The sequence below is a fragment of the Manis javanica genome, chromosome 6 (assembly GCF_040802235.1).
Source record: "Manis javanica isolate MJ-LG chromosome 6, MJ_LKY, whole genome shotgun sequence".
Taxonomy (NCBI): Eukaryota; Metazoa; Chordata; class Mammalia; order Pholidota; family Manidae; genus Manis; species Manis javanica.
The window spans coordinates 17,665,722-17,681,725 of record NC_133161.1 but is presented as its reverse complement, the minus strand read 5'-3'; the positions used below and the strand labels follow the sequence as shown (position 1 = coordinate 17,681,725).

At 42.0% G+C, this 16,004-nt stretch overlaps 1 long non-coding RNA gene across 8 annotated transcripts in view; it reads right to left on the bottom strand.

The window, feature by feature from the left end:
- Positions 1-1,859: 1,859 nt before the first annotated feature.
- LOC140849850 (uncharacterized) overlaps positions 1,860-16,004 on the bottom strand; it is a 28,607-nt gene continuing 14,462 nt past the window's right edge. For all 8 annotated transcript variants that reach the window (XR_012132097.1, XR_012132098.1, XR_012132101.1 and 5 more), the window contains 2 exons: positions 12,070-12,151; positions 1,860-3,141 (listed from right to left, as the gene is read on the bottom strand). This is a non-coding gene — a long non-coding RNA (uncharacterized lncRNA). The remainder of the gene's footprint in view (positions 3,142-12,069; positions 12,152-16,004) is intronic.

Sequence of the window (16,004 nt, the reverse complement as noted above, 5' to 3'; positions counted from 1 at the left end):
AGCCCTGGGTAAGTTCGCTATGGATTCAGTGTGACCAAAGAAATGACAGTAAAATGTTCTTGGGGTGAAAGGGTTATATTCAATTTTATTTCCACAGAGGCAAATCAATCACTAAAATCCTGTTCACTCAGAGCGAGTCTGCACACAGCAAGCCGGTTTCGGCCTCTGGGCCTCTGTCCTCAATGCTGCCATCACTCCAGCCTCTGCTCTGCTCTCCTGCAGCCTTGCAGCCGTGCCACCATGTCGCCCAGACTACTGGGCAGAGCTCTTTATATAGCAACGTATTGCCCACACGTGTGTAGTGAGCTAGCCGACCAGGGCCAGGTGAGAATCCTGGGCACAGGAACTTTCATTTTATCTGCATCAAGTAAAGCCCCGTGCTCATCTCAGATGCCTACAATTCTAACCACCCATCAGCTGGTGGACCCTCGGGATTGAGGCTCTGGTGTAGGTTGGCGTGGGGGTTACTTCCGCGTAGCCAGGCTGAAACAGCAGCCCGTTCTCTCTCCTCTAGAAGTCAGAGTGATGGTAAGAGAGAGTGAAGCCATCAGAGGGCTCAGATATTAAAAACTGCAGGGGGTTCACAGACCTTCGTGTATCAAGACACAAATATGGTTGAGCCCTTCCCCTTAGAGGTTTCACCTGTGTGGGGATCCAACTGTTTTACCTTGGACGGGTCTCTGATCTTTCTGTAAAGAGGACTGATAATTCTATTTGCCTCACATCCTTCATGGTGATGTTGAGATCAAACTGAGCTAATAGATAGAAAGGGCTTTATAGACTGTGATGTGCCACACACACATGATCTGCTACTGTTGTTACAGAAAATTATAAGGACTATTGGGCTGTAAATCTCATCTCCCCACCTTCAGTACAGCCAACACACAGATTTCCCGTTCCTAATAAATAATACAATTTTAGCCTACAATGTGCCAATTCTCTTTACCCACCATTCAGCTTACTTTCATTATTTATCCTTTGTTACATTACTTTAAACATGTTTGTTTCACACCGTTAGACAGGGCTCCTGGGAGTAGAAAATGGTAGAATTCATATAAAGACCAAGTTGGCGATATCTATCAAAATAATAAGTACATTTACCCTTTGGGCTAGCAAAGCCACTTCCGAGAATGTATTCTCTTGATTATCTGCCCACACATGAAATACGTTAAGTATGATATTATTTATTGCAGTATTGTTTGTAATAGCAAAAGTTTGGGAAGAGCTTGTTTACAAGGGTATTGGTTAAATAAACCATGGCACAGCCACACTGTAGAATCCCATGCAGCTGTTATTAAAAAAAATATCCAGAAATGGTGTGTTCTTATATGGAAGAGCTCTAGGATGGATTGTTAGATGATAAAAGCAAGATTCATAGCATTTTATAAAGTATGCCACCTTTTGTGTAAGGAAAGGAAATAACTGAATATGTAAGAAAATAATAATAATGATTCCCAGAGAAGGCAAGCAGCTGAGGAACAGGGGGGGCGAGCACAGGGGTAAGAGTCAATCTGCTCAATGTATGGCTTTTATTCATTTTGATATTTGACCCAATATATAGCCTACCCAAAGATAATTTTTTAAAAACCCCACAAGATTTGTCCTGTTCATAAGATTCTTTTGTTAAATAAAAACTGGAAAATACAGCTAGGAGATAGAAGCTGACTAAATGTATCAGATGACTGATGACGGAACTGAAATTCTAATAACAAAGGGATTGGAGAAAACTCACAATTGCCGATGTGACAATAGAGCTCTGTTGTCATTAGGAACTTTGAAATTAGTAACCAAGAAATGCTCCAGTGAAATCCATTAATTATGGAAAGAGAATGGAGTGAGCATTTAACGTTAATTGGCATTATCATCATGGGATTTATTATTATGATTATTTTTCAGGAGTTTTATATACTTCATCTCATTGGCCCTGCCGACAGTGTGGGGTATTATCATCATCATCATCATCCCATTTTACAGATGAGAAAATGAATCCCAGAGAGGCGCAATACCTTGCCCAAGGCCACAGCAATTTGGACTGTTGTTGGGATTCACAGAAGGCCTGTTTTATTATGAGAGAAAAAAATTATCGTATGCAAATTCAATTAATCTACTCAGCCATTTGTTCAAAAAATGCTTAATAAGTATCTATTAAGTGGCAGGCACTATATCAGATCCTTGCGACATATCCAGAAAATTAATTTTCCTTAAATACAGAATTGATGTCTTTCAGAGTTTGTTTCAGGAGTTTTCTGTCTGCTTCGGTTCTGCAGAGACTACCTGCTTGCAGTGGGATGAAGGTCAGCCTCTTACACTGACAGCTTTTCCCCACTGACGGCTGGCTAAGCTGTTGAGGATCAGGAGAGATGCCGGAGCCCAGGTTACTGGCTCTTGTGGCCGATGGCAGCCAACAAACGTCCTACTCTCTGCTCAGTCGATCCTTGGGGAGGAGGAACAGTAAGAAGAGCAGAGGAGAGAGGTGGAAATGTGGTGACTTGATTCTCCCAAATCAATTCCTTTGTCTGAATTCTTCCACCTCTGCTGCAGACAAGATGCTCGTGCTTTTATTCCCAGATTTTGCATAACTTCCCATCTGCCTGCCCCGGCTCATTTTGTTTTTCTCCAGTCCACTCTGCACAGCTGCGCTGGATGCAGGCTCTTCCAACTCTCTCTCACGTTGTCACATCTTTATCCAATAACATTAAGTGTCTCTCTCTTGCCATGAGTTTTGGTTTCAGATTTCTCTGGGGGGTTTTCCAGGTGTGGTCTTATCACACCAATCTCACCCACCACTAATGGGCAACCGCACAATCTGGAGCATCCTACACCATCTCCTCCGCCTGTCCAAGCTCTTCTTCCCTTTCCTTAACATTCATCTCCTGCTCACCTTCATCACAAAGGCTTTCTTGACTGGTTTCGGCCCATTCCCTCCTCACTGAACTCTTATTTCACGTACGGTCAACACCATAACTGTAATCCTCAGTGTGTGTTGTTCTGCTCTCCCCAAATAAATGAGGTGTGTCTTGAGAGCAGGGACTAGTGTCACACTTCATTTCTGTCTCACACCATCTTCACACACATGGCACACCTCATTGGTTCTTCTGTCAGTCAGCCAGCAATGACTGACACCCACTCCTCATGGTTACCCTGGGAAGTAAGCACACATGGAGTCAAACAGCTTAATCCTGTTGGGAATTCTGCACATTTTGACATTCAGATGAGACAGAGAGAGGTCCCCTTTGTATAAGTTCAACTTAGAGACAGGACTGGGAGTTGAATTTTATATCTGGAGGTTCCTAGCCCACTTCTGATTACTCAGATCTGCATACCTCTTTAGAAGGCCGTGCTTTTTGGATTGCATCCCAGAATAAGTACACAAGATTGATAAGCATTTGGTTTAGCCTCTTAAACAACAGAGTTCCAGCCTTGCATATGTACTTCTGTAGCTACCATCCTTTGTATACAAAAAAAAAAAAAGATTTGAACCTCAATTTTCTTTGATTTTTAGACGACGAAGTGTTCATAGAGATATTCATGTCTACTTGCGTCTTTCGCCTTCTGATTGGTAAATATACATTTGGTGGCTGAATGAGGCCTGCAGACAAGCCCCAGTGAATAAAGAGAAGAAAAGTGTTCCCTAGAGGAATCGGACTGCTCCTCTACCCCGTGCCTTGTGCACCAGACCTATAAAGCCCTCTGGACACGGGGCTGCTTATACTGTATGTGACCCTGTGAGGTGGGAATTAGCCCATAATTCTGTGTCCCAGCTTTATTGCTGAGGGCCATAATGAGTCAGTATAATTAAGCACCATTTGCCTGGTTAGTTAGTTCAGGTGTCTAAATCTGTCACAATAAAGTATGTGGTGTTAAACATGTTTGGATTAGAACCTTCTGGAGCCAATGCCAATGCAGACAGCTATATTAATCACATGGGAGGTTATCTTATTTGAGATTTTCTATGCACCTCTGAGTTACAGTGTTTCATCCATCAAGGGCTTGCTGAAGACATCTGTAAACTTTGATTTATTGCACTGTTCCTGCTACAGAATTAAATAGCATTATACTCAAATATATTGGCTTAATTGACAGGTAGAGATTTAATCCTGTTAATTATCTACTTGCTTGAAAGCTCCCATTAACCCCTTGCTGAATAGGCAGGATTCAGAAGAGGTATCTCAGGACTTATTTTGAGCTCCAGTAAATTCATTATTGCCCTTCAAAAAGGTTACTCTTTCCGGCTTCAGTCCATGAGTGGACATGCATACCTGTGAGGCAGGTGCATCACCTTGGGTCGCCTCCCCTCTGACTCGAAATAGCCCACTGCTTTTGGTAAATAACGCCAGGAGGTTTGCAGTCAGGGCTTCTCTCAGCTTTGGGTCTTGCATACGAGCATTTAATGAGACTGCATATATGAAAGTTGTGCATTCATTCGCTTATTCAACACACTCTTCTTTGAGCACTTACTATGTTCAGGAACTTTGCTGGGATGGAAAAATATATATGTAAGGGCAGTTAAGACCCATGGACTTACATCATTTAGGAAACATCTTTGTTCCTGGCCACCATGCTAGATGCGGAGACCCAGAGAGGGGGCTGACTTCTTTACTATCTTGGAACTCACAGTTGGGTGGAGACACAGAGAGCAGTAGAGGCCTAGAATGGAGGGCCACAGGGACTGCTGGAGCTGAGAGTAGGCAAACTTAGCCTGGGACAATTCAAGGGAGGCTTCCTGGAGGAGGCAGTATTTGACTTGGGTTTTAACAAATGATTAACAGCTATTCAGTTAAAGAAAGAAGGGTGTGTGATGAGGAGAGTTAGGGAATGACAGTTCATGCAGAGTGAATGACCTGACTAAAATCTCAGAAGAAACAATAATAGGGCACTGCTAAGAAGCCAAAAATAATGTTTTAAAATGAAAAGCAAGGAGTAGCTGCAGGTGGGAGTGGGCAAGGGCTCTCCAGAGGGTCTTGTAGACCAGACTAGACACTTTGAACAAGGTATTCAGGAACCAGCAGAAAATTCCAAGCAGGAAAATAAACTGGTTGAGGCTTCTAAAATTGGTCCATCCAATGATCAGTCTAGTGGGACAGCAGAGGATGTACTGATGTTTCTCAACTTGAATAAATTCAAATTGAAATTTTTTTCTACACTCCAAGAAAACTTAGTGGACCAATGCCCATGAAAGTCATGACATTGTTAAAAACTTTCCAATTTGACATAACTTTAAACTTACAAGAAAGTTTAAAGAAATACAAAGAACTCCCCACAACCATTACTCAGATCAACAATTGTTAACAAATCGTTGACAGTGTACTTCTATCTACCTACCTAACTCTATACACACACATGTTCACTGAACCATTTGAGAGTAGTTTGCAGGCCTTATTGAAATTCATAAACACTCCAGTGTTCATTTCCTAAGAACAAGATCTTTTTAAGAACTGTAACTTAAAAAAAAAAAACAAAATCTGGCTGTATGCAAAATCTTTCCATTGCAAATCACCACTGAAACAGACTAATCTTTACGATACTCTTTTCAGAGTATCATGAAAACTAAAATGCAGAATTTAAAAATTCCCAGAAAATTCATGGATACTAGAGCCACACTTGAGAAAAACTGTTGGCAGCCAAGGTGGAGGCAGGAAGAGCTCTTTCAATCGTGCAAGCGGAGACTGTCTTTTTGGTGTTCCCACCGGTGTGAGTATCAGAGTCAAGCAGTGGTGAAAGCTGAGGTCCTGCCTCTGTTCAGCAAAGTTGAATAAAAAAGCCTTATAGAGCTAGGAATCAGGGTAGGAGTTAGGGTATTCACTCACAAGCCAGATACAGAGCTGTAAAGGGACAGAGAGTACGGTCAAGAGTATTCCTATGCCCTGTCTCTTAGCAGGGCACCAAGTCGGAGACAAATAAAAAGAGAGAAAACACAGGGAGAAAAAAGGATGTCATTCCCACTGCTCGTTGGAGGGGCAGATCTCTGAAACCAGAGGAAAACTTTAGAGGGCCACTTGATATCGTTAGCAGTCTGTAAGAAGACACAGCCTCCATGAAACAGAAGCAAGTACTGAGGGAAGCCGCTAGAATGAAAAGGCAGCAGAGTGAGATGCAAACGGAGATAAGAAGGGATTGCAGGGAAACTAAAAGGCAAAGTAATTTTTAATTGATTTTATTCTATTTTTTAAAGAATCATTCAAAATCACTTTGGGGACAGTAAAGGACAGAATTGAAACTGTAGCAAATAAGCTCAATGATAGGGTAGATTTCTACAAATTTAAGAGGCTTACTTGTTCCAGGCACAGCTAGGAGAAATGGAGAAAAGCACATCTATTGAGACTTTAACAAATCTCTTTGTTTTTGATGAGGCAGGCAGTACAAATAAGGACAAAAGAAATGTCCACTAATGGATGTACTTCAAGGTTGGTACCTATAAACAGAGTTCCTGTCTAGCATCAATGCACCATTTCTAAAGCTGATCATAAATACTAGGCCCTAATGGCAACCTCCATAGATTCAAATGGGTGGAGATTATTATAAGGGTTGAAAACAGTGCCAAAATTTTGGGGCCACATTCTGGTTTGCTAATCTTGGTTTCTTAATCTGTAAAATGTGTATATGAATAACAGTGACCTTCTAGGATGTTGTGAGAAGTAAATGAGTGTTTATAGAGCTTATTATAGTGGTTGGCACATAATAAGCATTCAGTATATGTTAGTTATTGGTAATATTACTAATGCTAGTATTTTTGGTCACATCCTCTATTACTCCAAATAATAAGAGTTTAAAGAAATAAACTTAAACTCCCAATCAGCTAAGATAAAATAAAATTCTAAAAGTACTGTTGAGTCAAACAGAATATCAAAACTATAATTAACAAAACAAGGGGGAAATAATAAAACAGACCAACTATGAAGCAATGAAGGCTAATTAATGGAAGGCAGCCAATGCTCTACTAATAGGCAAATTCATTAACTCAAGCAATCTTCTTATTTGGGGAAAAGAAAAGAGAACAGTAAGAATAAAACAAATCTTAGGGAATTAGAAAGCATGGAATGGCAGAGGTAAAAGCAGAAATCATTTTTTAAAAAGCATAAAGTTGGTATAATTTGGGAAATAAAATAGCAAAATATAGTCACCACTTACAAATTTAAGTTTAAAAAGATGGAGACATATGCACGCTTCTAGGTAACAAGACTGAATACTACAAAAATGGTAATTCTTCCCAAATTAGTTTATCCATTTATGAAAAACCTTATCAATATTCTAATGGGACAATTTTTTGGAATTTGGAAATAAAATTTTTAAGTTCATCTGGGAACAGGTGAGAATAGCTAAGAACATTTGAAAACACTCTAATAATATTAAGTTCACCTGAACAGTCTAGATTCAGAAGAAAAGTTATTTTGGGAGCAGGCTGACATCAGTATAAAAAGAACTTTAGTCAGCCTGATACCTTATTGAAATACTAATTGCTATCAATCTGGAATTCACACCTAGTCAGTCCTGGCTCTAGAAACAATTGCCTCTTTGATGCACAGACCTCTAAAAAAAATAACAGAAAGACAGGCTGAGAATAAATTGCTCTTGTGCCCCACAATATGAATCAGAAAAACAGTGAAACCCTAAAACAAAAATATCTTGGATTTTATTCAAGTGAGCTCATGTGTATTTATTGAATTTTGTTGTTTATTTAAAAAAATATCTATTTTAAACACAAAAGAATTTGCCATGTATGAACCATTTAAGTCCTTTTAATTATTTTCAGTCTGTAGGTTTTTTTTCCCATTTTCAGGCTGGGAAGTCTGGGAAGGCTATGTACAGATTTTAATTATTTTGCCAAGGACAAACACTACCATTTAAAATTCTTAGAAATAAAAAATTCCTAAAGTGACTGGTAGAATGATTTTAAATATGGGTTTGTTTTACACTGAGGGTCTAGAAATAAAGCAAATTGCTTATATCCAACATCTGAAGAAAGGACAGGTGTTTTTGTGATGGTGAGTGTGGCCTGGGGAGATTGCTGGGTGGGATCAGTTAGGCCACCCAGAGCTAGCAGTGTAAGGGTGGGACAGAATCCATCAAGATTCTCTTATCCTTCCAAAAATATGAGAATATATGGAAAGAAAGGGAGTCTAGCAGTACAGGGGGAGTAATACAACAGTCAAAGTTAGTGTCAGTACTAATTCCCAGTACTCAGTACCATAACCAGGCCATGGGTTAAGAAAACATGATCTAGAGTCAAAAAGACCTTGAAATAAATCCCAGCTCCACCACTTACCAACAGTCTAATGTTAGACAAGTTCTTTAAACACTCTGACTCCCAAACTCCCAATCCCTGTTTCTACATCAGGGATTACACAGATCTCAACACATGGTAGTCTATTTTACTTGGTATGAGAGACTGTGGCCATTGTAAATCTAAGCTTCTCATCACAGGGTAAAAGATGAGCTGGGGAGTGCACTGCTGTGTAGGTAAAAGGAAATCTGAAAGTAAAGTATTGGATATATATATTTTTTACTTTGTGCACGTGTGCATGGTGGGAGAGAAGAGAAGAATAAAAATATTAGAAATTAAATAATGCACAGTGTGAAGGAAAATTACAGATATTGGGGCTGGTTAAAAATACTAATGAACCCACAGAAAAGGAAATCCATGGAAGTTTGATGGAAATAAGAGAAGGCAGGATGAGTGGATGGTCCCGAGAGGTTCTTTTGATTCAGCTTTGGGAGAAAGAAAGGGTGCTGATGCCAAAGCATCCAGCCATTGAGAAGCCAGTTAGAACCTCCTTCCTGTGTGCTAGAGAGGAAGCAGCCATTGTGGGGATGAGCAAGCAGATGGCATGAGGTCACAGGGTCCTGCTGCACCTAGGTGACCTCTGTCTGGACATAACGCTGCTTACAGGAACACCTAGGGGACCCTGAGCACTGACAGAGAGTTACAGACCCATGGGTCTCCACGGAAGCTGCAGGCACCTGTGAACTCAAGTACAAGAATTATAACCATGAGCACAAACTTTCTTATACTGTTCTGCGCTTCTTCCTTGCACATCATTAGATGAAACAAATTAGTATTGATGCCAAGTAAAGCTTACAACAGCACTGTACTCTCAACTCTCTTCCAGTGTATTTCTCATCTCTCTCAATTTGTGGTTCATCTATTTACAACTTAAGGAGATTAGAAGGTTATTGATGAGAACACAATGAGTGTGGAGCAGAAGAAAGAAAGGGCTTTAGCTCATGCTCTGTAAAAATTATTATATGATTTAGCAGGCAATAAAGCCACTGGTTTGATCTGAGATTTATAGGAACAGGATGTCCAGCCTTACAGAAGTAGCTTCTAGCATCACTTACAGCACCAAGATCTCAGCTCACATGTCAAGTGAGTTACCTGGGAGGCCTGGGAAAGATGGAGGAGTGAGGAAGTAGTTACAGAAATTCAGGAACATCTTTAATCAGAGGTAGAACAGTGTCTGCCCTTTCCTGGATCAAGAGAAAGAATCTTTGTCTCCATATATGTGCTCCCAGACAGTATGGGGAAAGGGAGATGGCAGAGCTGTAGAGAAAGGGAGAGAGGGCCCGGTCAGCCAAGCTCTCTTTTCTCCATGTCTTGAAGTTATTCTTAAATAACCTTGAGCAAGACAGCTCACACCGCTATGTGCCATGGAAGACAAATTCACAAAGTACATGTTTTGTTTTATGAATTATCTCTCATTTGTTACAGAAATCTGACAGAAGGACCCTTGATAGGCTGCCCCTGCCATCCATTGATGAGAAGTTGGGGCAGTTAATCTTTTCAATGCTTAAATTCCTCCCAGATCATTCAAGGCACCTTGGAGGTGAGGACAACTCATGTGACTTCCATGCATTTCTCATCTTGCCTACAGAGTGACACCTACAGTTTCCCTTTTCCTGTTCACTGGATGACACCAGATTGGGCCAACTCCAAAAGCAACATCTAGCCATGGATTTTCCACCTGGGCCACCAACAGATGTCTGATTTGAAGGTCTAGATATCTGAGCACAGGAGTTGTCTTGTGGCATGTTTGAAGCCCCTGGCACCATCACTCACCAGGGCAGAACTGCTGGAGCCAATATGGCAGGCTCTTCTGCTCCCAGAGCCCTGTGCAGATAATGATGAAAATGCTCTCTGAGGTTTGACTTGCTATTTTATTGCACAACTCAGCCATGAGCACCTGGAGTCCTGGCCAGGAGATGGTTTGTGTGACAGATGTCTTATTCCACTCAGCTGTAGTTCCCAGGTACAATGAGATAGAAAAACAAATGCACACGTGCACACACACACACACACACACACACACACACACACACACACACACAAAACTCTATCCCCTTAGTAGCTCGTATAAGAATTTATCTTAGGAAGAGACTTTTCTTTTTTAGAAAAATGTGTTGATAAGTTCACTTGCATAGTCAGTATCTTTGAAATGCAGCTATTCTCTGGTGCCAAGGTCTTGGAGAAAGAATCAAAGTTATTCTGCATAAGAAAATTAACTTATTTATGTCTTTATTTTGTCTTGGGGAGGGGAAAAGGGGGAGAAAACAGGAGGAAAAATAAGATAGCAAGTGGGATATCATATGCCACACAATGGGATTCAGCCTCACTAATATTATTAAAAACCATTCAGTGCTTGGTTTGTTGGGATTTTTTATGGAAACCAGTGAATAGGGCTGACTTTGTGTGTATACTCTGGCTCTGGGCAAAACAGAAGTCACAGATATGGTTAAAGGAAAGGCAGACAGACCAGTTGCCATCTGTACAGCTGGACCAGGTTCCTTGTCTTTGAAATAAAACCTGTGCAGCCATCCTTGATTATATAAACTGATCTCAGGGGGCTGTGTCCCATTGGCACCCAGGATGAGCATGCGTGGGTCTGTAGCTCAGTGTACACGTGGCTTAGGAACTACAGAACGATTCGGAAAGCACTGAAAATGAAAACAAAACTAACCCCCGTGACCACCAATGCTGACCTTTGCAGTACTTTTCCTTCCTCTTTAAGGACGGGCATGTACAGCCTCAGCACCCCAGACAAGTTGCCAGTCACTGCCTCTGTCCCTGTTTTCTCTTCTATTCCCCACTCCACTCATCTCATGCCCATTTGTTGAGTATGTGCTCTGTGTGTCATGCCTCACCAGGCCCCGGGCATGCACAGAGCAACCACACATACCCTACGGGAGAGGAGCGCTCACTTCCCTGTACCACTGGTGGGCTGGCCTTCCTTATTCCTCCCGGCCTTCTGCGTGTACTGCTGAGATGTAAAGCTTCTCCTCTCAAGAGGCTTTCATTACTTCCTTGACTTCAAGATCAGTCCTTTAGAGAGATAAGTTTTGCTTCTAGAATTTCTCATACATTTTTATATTCTCTTACATGCAGTTGCCCCCTTTAGTTTCTCTATTGCTGTTCAAACAGATTGCCATTAACTCAGTGGCTTAAAGCAACACAAATTTATTCTTACAGTTCTGGAGGTCAGAAGTCTAAACTGGCCCTTTGGGGCTGTGCTCCTTCTGCAGACTCTAGTGGGGAATTTTTTGGGTTTTTTTTGGCCTTTTCCAGCTTCTAGAGGCTGCCAGTGCTCCTTGGCTTGTGGCTCTGTAACATTCCAACCTTCACTTCCATCATCACGTGATCCTTCTTTCTGTCTCTACCCTCCTGTCCCCCTATTATAAGGACTCTCGTGGTTATATGAGACCCACCTGGCTAATTCAAGATAATCTCCCCTACCTCAAGAGCCTTATTTTAATCACACCTGCAAGATCCTTCTATCACATAAGACAACATATTCACAGGTTCTGGGGATCAGGATATGGGCATCTTCAGGAGGCTATTATTCAGCTCACCACATTCCCCAAAATATAAAAAGGAGTTCCCTCGTCACCCCACCCCTTCTGGAACTGTGGGTAATTTCACAGTGGCAGGTCCACAATGGTCTATGGGTGGAAACCCAGTTTCCATAAGATGTTGGGGGATCATCTTGAACATGAAGTGCAACTAAGGACTAAAAATCATAAATCCTGCTCTTATTCAGATTCATTAATTCATTTAACAAACACTTTTAAAAAGCCTACCTTGCATAGATGCTGTTTGGAGGCACAGAGGAAATGGCAATGAAGGACACACAAGAGTCTCTGACACTGTAGGGCTGATGAACTAGGAATGAAAATGTAAAGGCATGCTCAACTTCATATGTCATTAGGGAATTACAAATTAAAACAACATGATACCAAATATGTCCATTAGGACACTAAAATCCAAAATACTGACAACACCAAATGCTGGTGAGGATGTGGAACAATGGGAATTCTCCCTCATTGCTAGTGGGCATGCAAAATAGAATCCATTTTGGTAGTTGTGAAATTCCTTACAAAATTAACCATATTCTTACCATACGATCCAGTGATCAGGCTTTTTGGTATTTACCCAAATGAGTTGAAGACTTATGTCTGATAGAAACCTGCATGTGAATGATTATAGCAGCTTTACTCGTAACAGTTGTACAACACAAAGGGCAAACCCTAATGTAACTTATGTACTTTAGTTAATAATAATGTGTCAATATTTGTTCATCAGTTATAACTGACGTGCCACATTAATACAAGATGTTAATTATAGGGGAAACTGTGTGGGGTGGTAAATGGGAACTCTGTACTTTCTATTCAGTTTTTCTGTAAACGTAAAACTGCTCTAAAAATAAAGTCCATTCATTTAAAAACTATACATAGTAGGCTAGAGGATGATGTGTGTTATGGAGAAAAATAAAGCAACACAGAGGTATAGAAATAATGATGTGGTGTTGATGTGTGTGTTCATGTGTGCAAACTATTTTATTTTTTAGATAGTTAGAGGTGACCTCACTGATGAGGTGATATGTGAGAGGTCTTCAAAGAAGTGACATAGCTAGTCATATGGACTTCTAGTGGGAAAAATCCTTTCAGGTCCAGGGAAGCAATTGCAAAGGTCCTGTGGCTGGCATATGTGTATTATGTTTGATGTCAGGGTGGCTGGAGTGGACAAGCTTGAAGAGACAGCAGGGGTGAGGTGGGGGGAGGGACATGTCATGGAACGCCTTGCAGGTCCCCAAGAAGAACAGGGATTTTACCCTGAGTGAGATGGGATGCCCCTGGGAGACTGAGCAGAGGAGTTACACCATCTGATTAATTCTCAAGAAATGCCTCTCACCTTTCTGAGACAAGGAGATGAGTGGAAGCAAGAAGGGAACCAGGACTTGACTTCAGTAGCGCTGATCTGCTGAAAGAAGTCATGGCTAAATCCAGGAACAGGATCACGTCCTCATTTGAGCTTTTGATCAATTTAAAAGAGATCGGCTCCCAGTGCAGCTGGGAGAATGGAAACTTGGGGGAGAATTTAATTTTCGTGAGAGTTGTCAGAGGTCTAAGAATTGGGAGTAGTTTGCTGAACCCACTCTGTTTCTCAAAGTTTTCAGACTAGGGTTTCCCCTTTGGTTAGGCTCATAATTCCTAAATCAGAATGGGCCTTGACTATTAGTTTCAGAAGAAAGTGTAAATTCTGTGATAGCCTAATAGCAGAGAGCACGGTGCATCTTGTGCAATTGAAGACCTGATATATTCAAAGTTCTACCCAAAGTTCCTTTATATTTATTAACTACCTGAATTTTCATAATTATCCCATTACTAGGCCCTATTGTTGTCCTATTGACAAAGGAGGAACTGCAGACCCACGCATGGCCGTAAAGCCATCTAGGAGTAAATAGCCTGCAGGTCTACCTGACACTGAAGCCCAGGCCCTTCCCAGACACTGCAGACAGGCTAGTGAGAAAGACTGAGAGTCCCAGCAGACCTGTTCCTCATGGCCAAGCTGTTTGGTTCACGACAAACATTTCCATGTGCAACCTCTTTCTCTCCTTCGGCTGTTTGACATCCCATTTCTAAGTGGGCGTGTGGGGAGCGGCACAGTGAGTGAAAAGGAAAGGGGAGCTTGAGAAGAAGGGGCTAGAGACAGGAGAGTGAAGTGTGTCCAGAAGAGCCTAATTCAGACATATTTCCTTATTTCTCACCTACTGTTTCTAAGTGGTTCCCAAGGTACAGATGCTAATGGCTAGTAAGGACAAAGAAAAGCCACTTTGCTCTTAAAAGTTATGAGGATTGTGTGGGCCTTCTGGGTGAGCAGTCAGGCTGGGGGAGGGTCAGGCTGGCCTGGATGCTAGGGTTCCTGCTGTGTCCCCAGCAGGCCTGGCTCCCAGAGAGTCTCAGTCTTGCCCCAGGGTACTTCTCTGCACTATTGAACAGAAAATCCTTCCCTGGCCACATAAGCTGAATAGATTCGCTTGGGGAAGGCCCCTCCCCGCTTTTAGGGCCATGGCCTAATGGAGGCTTAGGTGGGGAAGGATGTCAAAGAAACCTCAGTTGACTGATGACCCTGGGGCTGGTAATATTCATGCCCACAGGCTGTTAACCAGCTGAGTTATAACCTCAGAAATGCTGGCTGACTCCAAACCGCTCACTGGTGACCGAGGGAGGCTGGCAGGGAGATGGTATTTACTGCATCCCTGCTCCCTGAATCCTGAAGGCCACTTAAATGAGCATCTAACAGTGCTTGTACTTGTGGTTTTGGGATTTGTTCTTATGGCTATACACACACACACACACACACACACACACACACACACACACACACACGCACACGCATACAGTTCCATTTTAATGAAATCTGGGAGCCAAAATGGCTACATTGTATCAATGTTTCATTAAAGTGGATACCTCTTACTATAGCTGGGGAGAAGGACTTCTTTGTAGTTTATTATAATTTTTAATTATTTAAAGCAAATTTCTGCATTGTTGGGTTGGTGAATAGAGGTCAAGTTTTATTTTAACTTTATTATTTTTTAAAACAAAAAAGGTCATTTTCAGCTTCCAAAGTAAGCTGCCAAGGAAGGGAAAGGCTGTACCTAGCTTTGAATATAATAGATTCCTGGTAAAATTGGACATGTTTTTTTGAAATATACTTTTAACATTTGGAGCAGAGTTATAAGTATTTACGGGGTGAGGCGTAGTGGGAATCATGCTAACGGTCTAGTGGGGGAAACAAGAAGATATCCAATTAGCTCTGGGTGGAAATCAACTTTGCAGTGCTGCAGAAATGGCCAAACTGGTGAATGACCACATTAAGAGAAAAGTGACAATAGCAATTTAAATAACCAAAGCATTTGTGCATGTGTGTGTGTGAGGGAGGGTGCCTAGCAGATCATGAGCGTGAATGGGGGAACCACTGGACTTGACTGGTCTGGCTGCAGAGGCTGTGGGCTGGCGGTTCCCAGAGGGTGAGGCTCAGAGAACAGGAAACAAGATGAGTGTGGTGGGGACGGGGATGGTGGCTCTGCAGAGCTGGCCATGCTGAGGTGTTAGCGCAGTGCCCCCAGGGTGAGGACCACAGTGGTTCAGATTCCGGGCCTGCAGTCACTGGGTCTTCTCTGACTCAGAGTTAGGGAGTCCCAGTCCCAGTACTGTAGAGGATGACACAGTCGCCAAGCCCTGCCCTGTTACTGACGTGTTATTAGGAGGGTGAGATATGCACATGTACTTACACACTAAGTAAAAAGTGTTAAGAGAGGATCACGCTGGGAATTCAGAAAGGAAGAGGGTGAGAAGTCACTTCTTGAGGAACAAGAGGAGGTGGGAATCTGCCCAGAAATTGCTACATGGGGTAAAAGTCCTGAGTCTTTCGTATTTTGTGGGGATGGCAGCAGGGAAATGTGGGTGTGTTCGTTGGCATTAACCTCAAAAAGCTAAGTCCTTTAAAACCCAGATTCCATGGTGACTTTTAAAAACAGCCGTTAGTATAGAGCCTTTTTGAAAGTCTCAATAAATTACATTCATTGGTTTCCCCTTGTCCACACATTGATCTTCTTGAAGGCTGCAGTGTACTGATCAGGCCTGCCTTCTCCCGGCGAAGTCCTGCAAATCTGAGTGCGCCACACGGATTCCGCGCCTATGCCAGTGGGGGAAGGAGCCCGCTCACTTGTGGT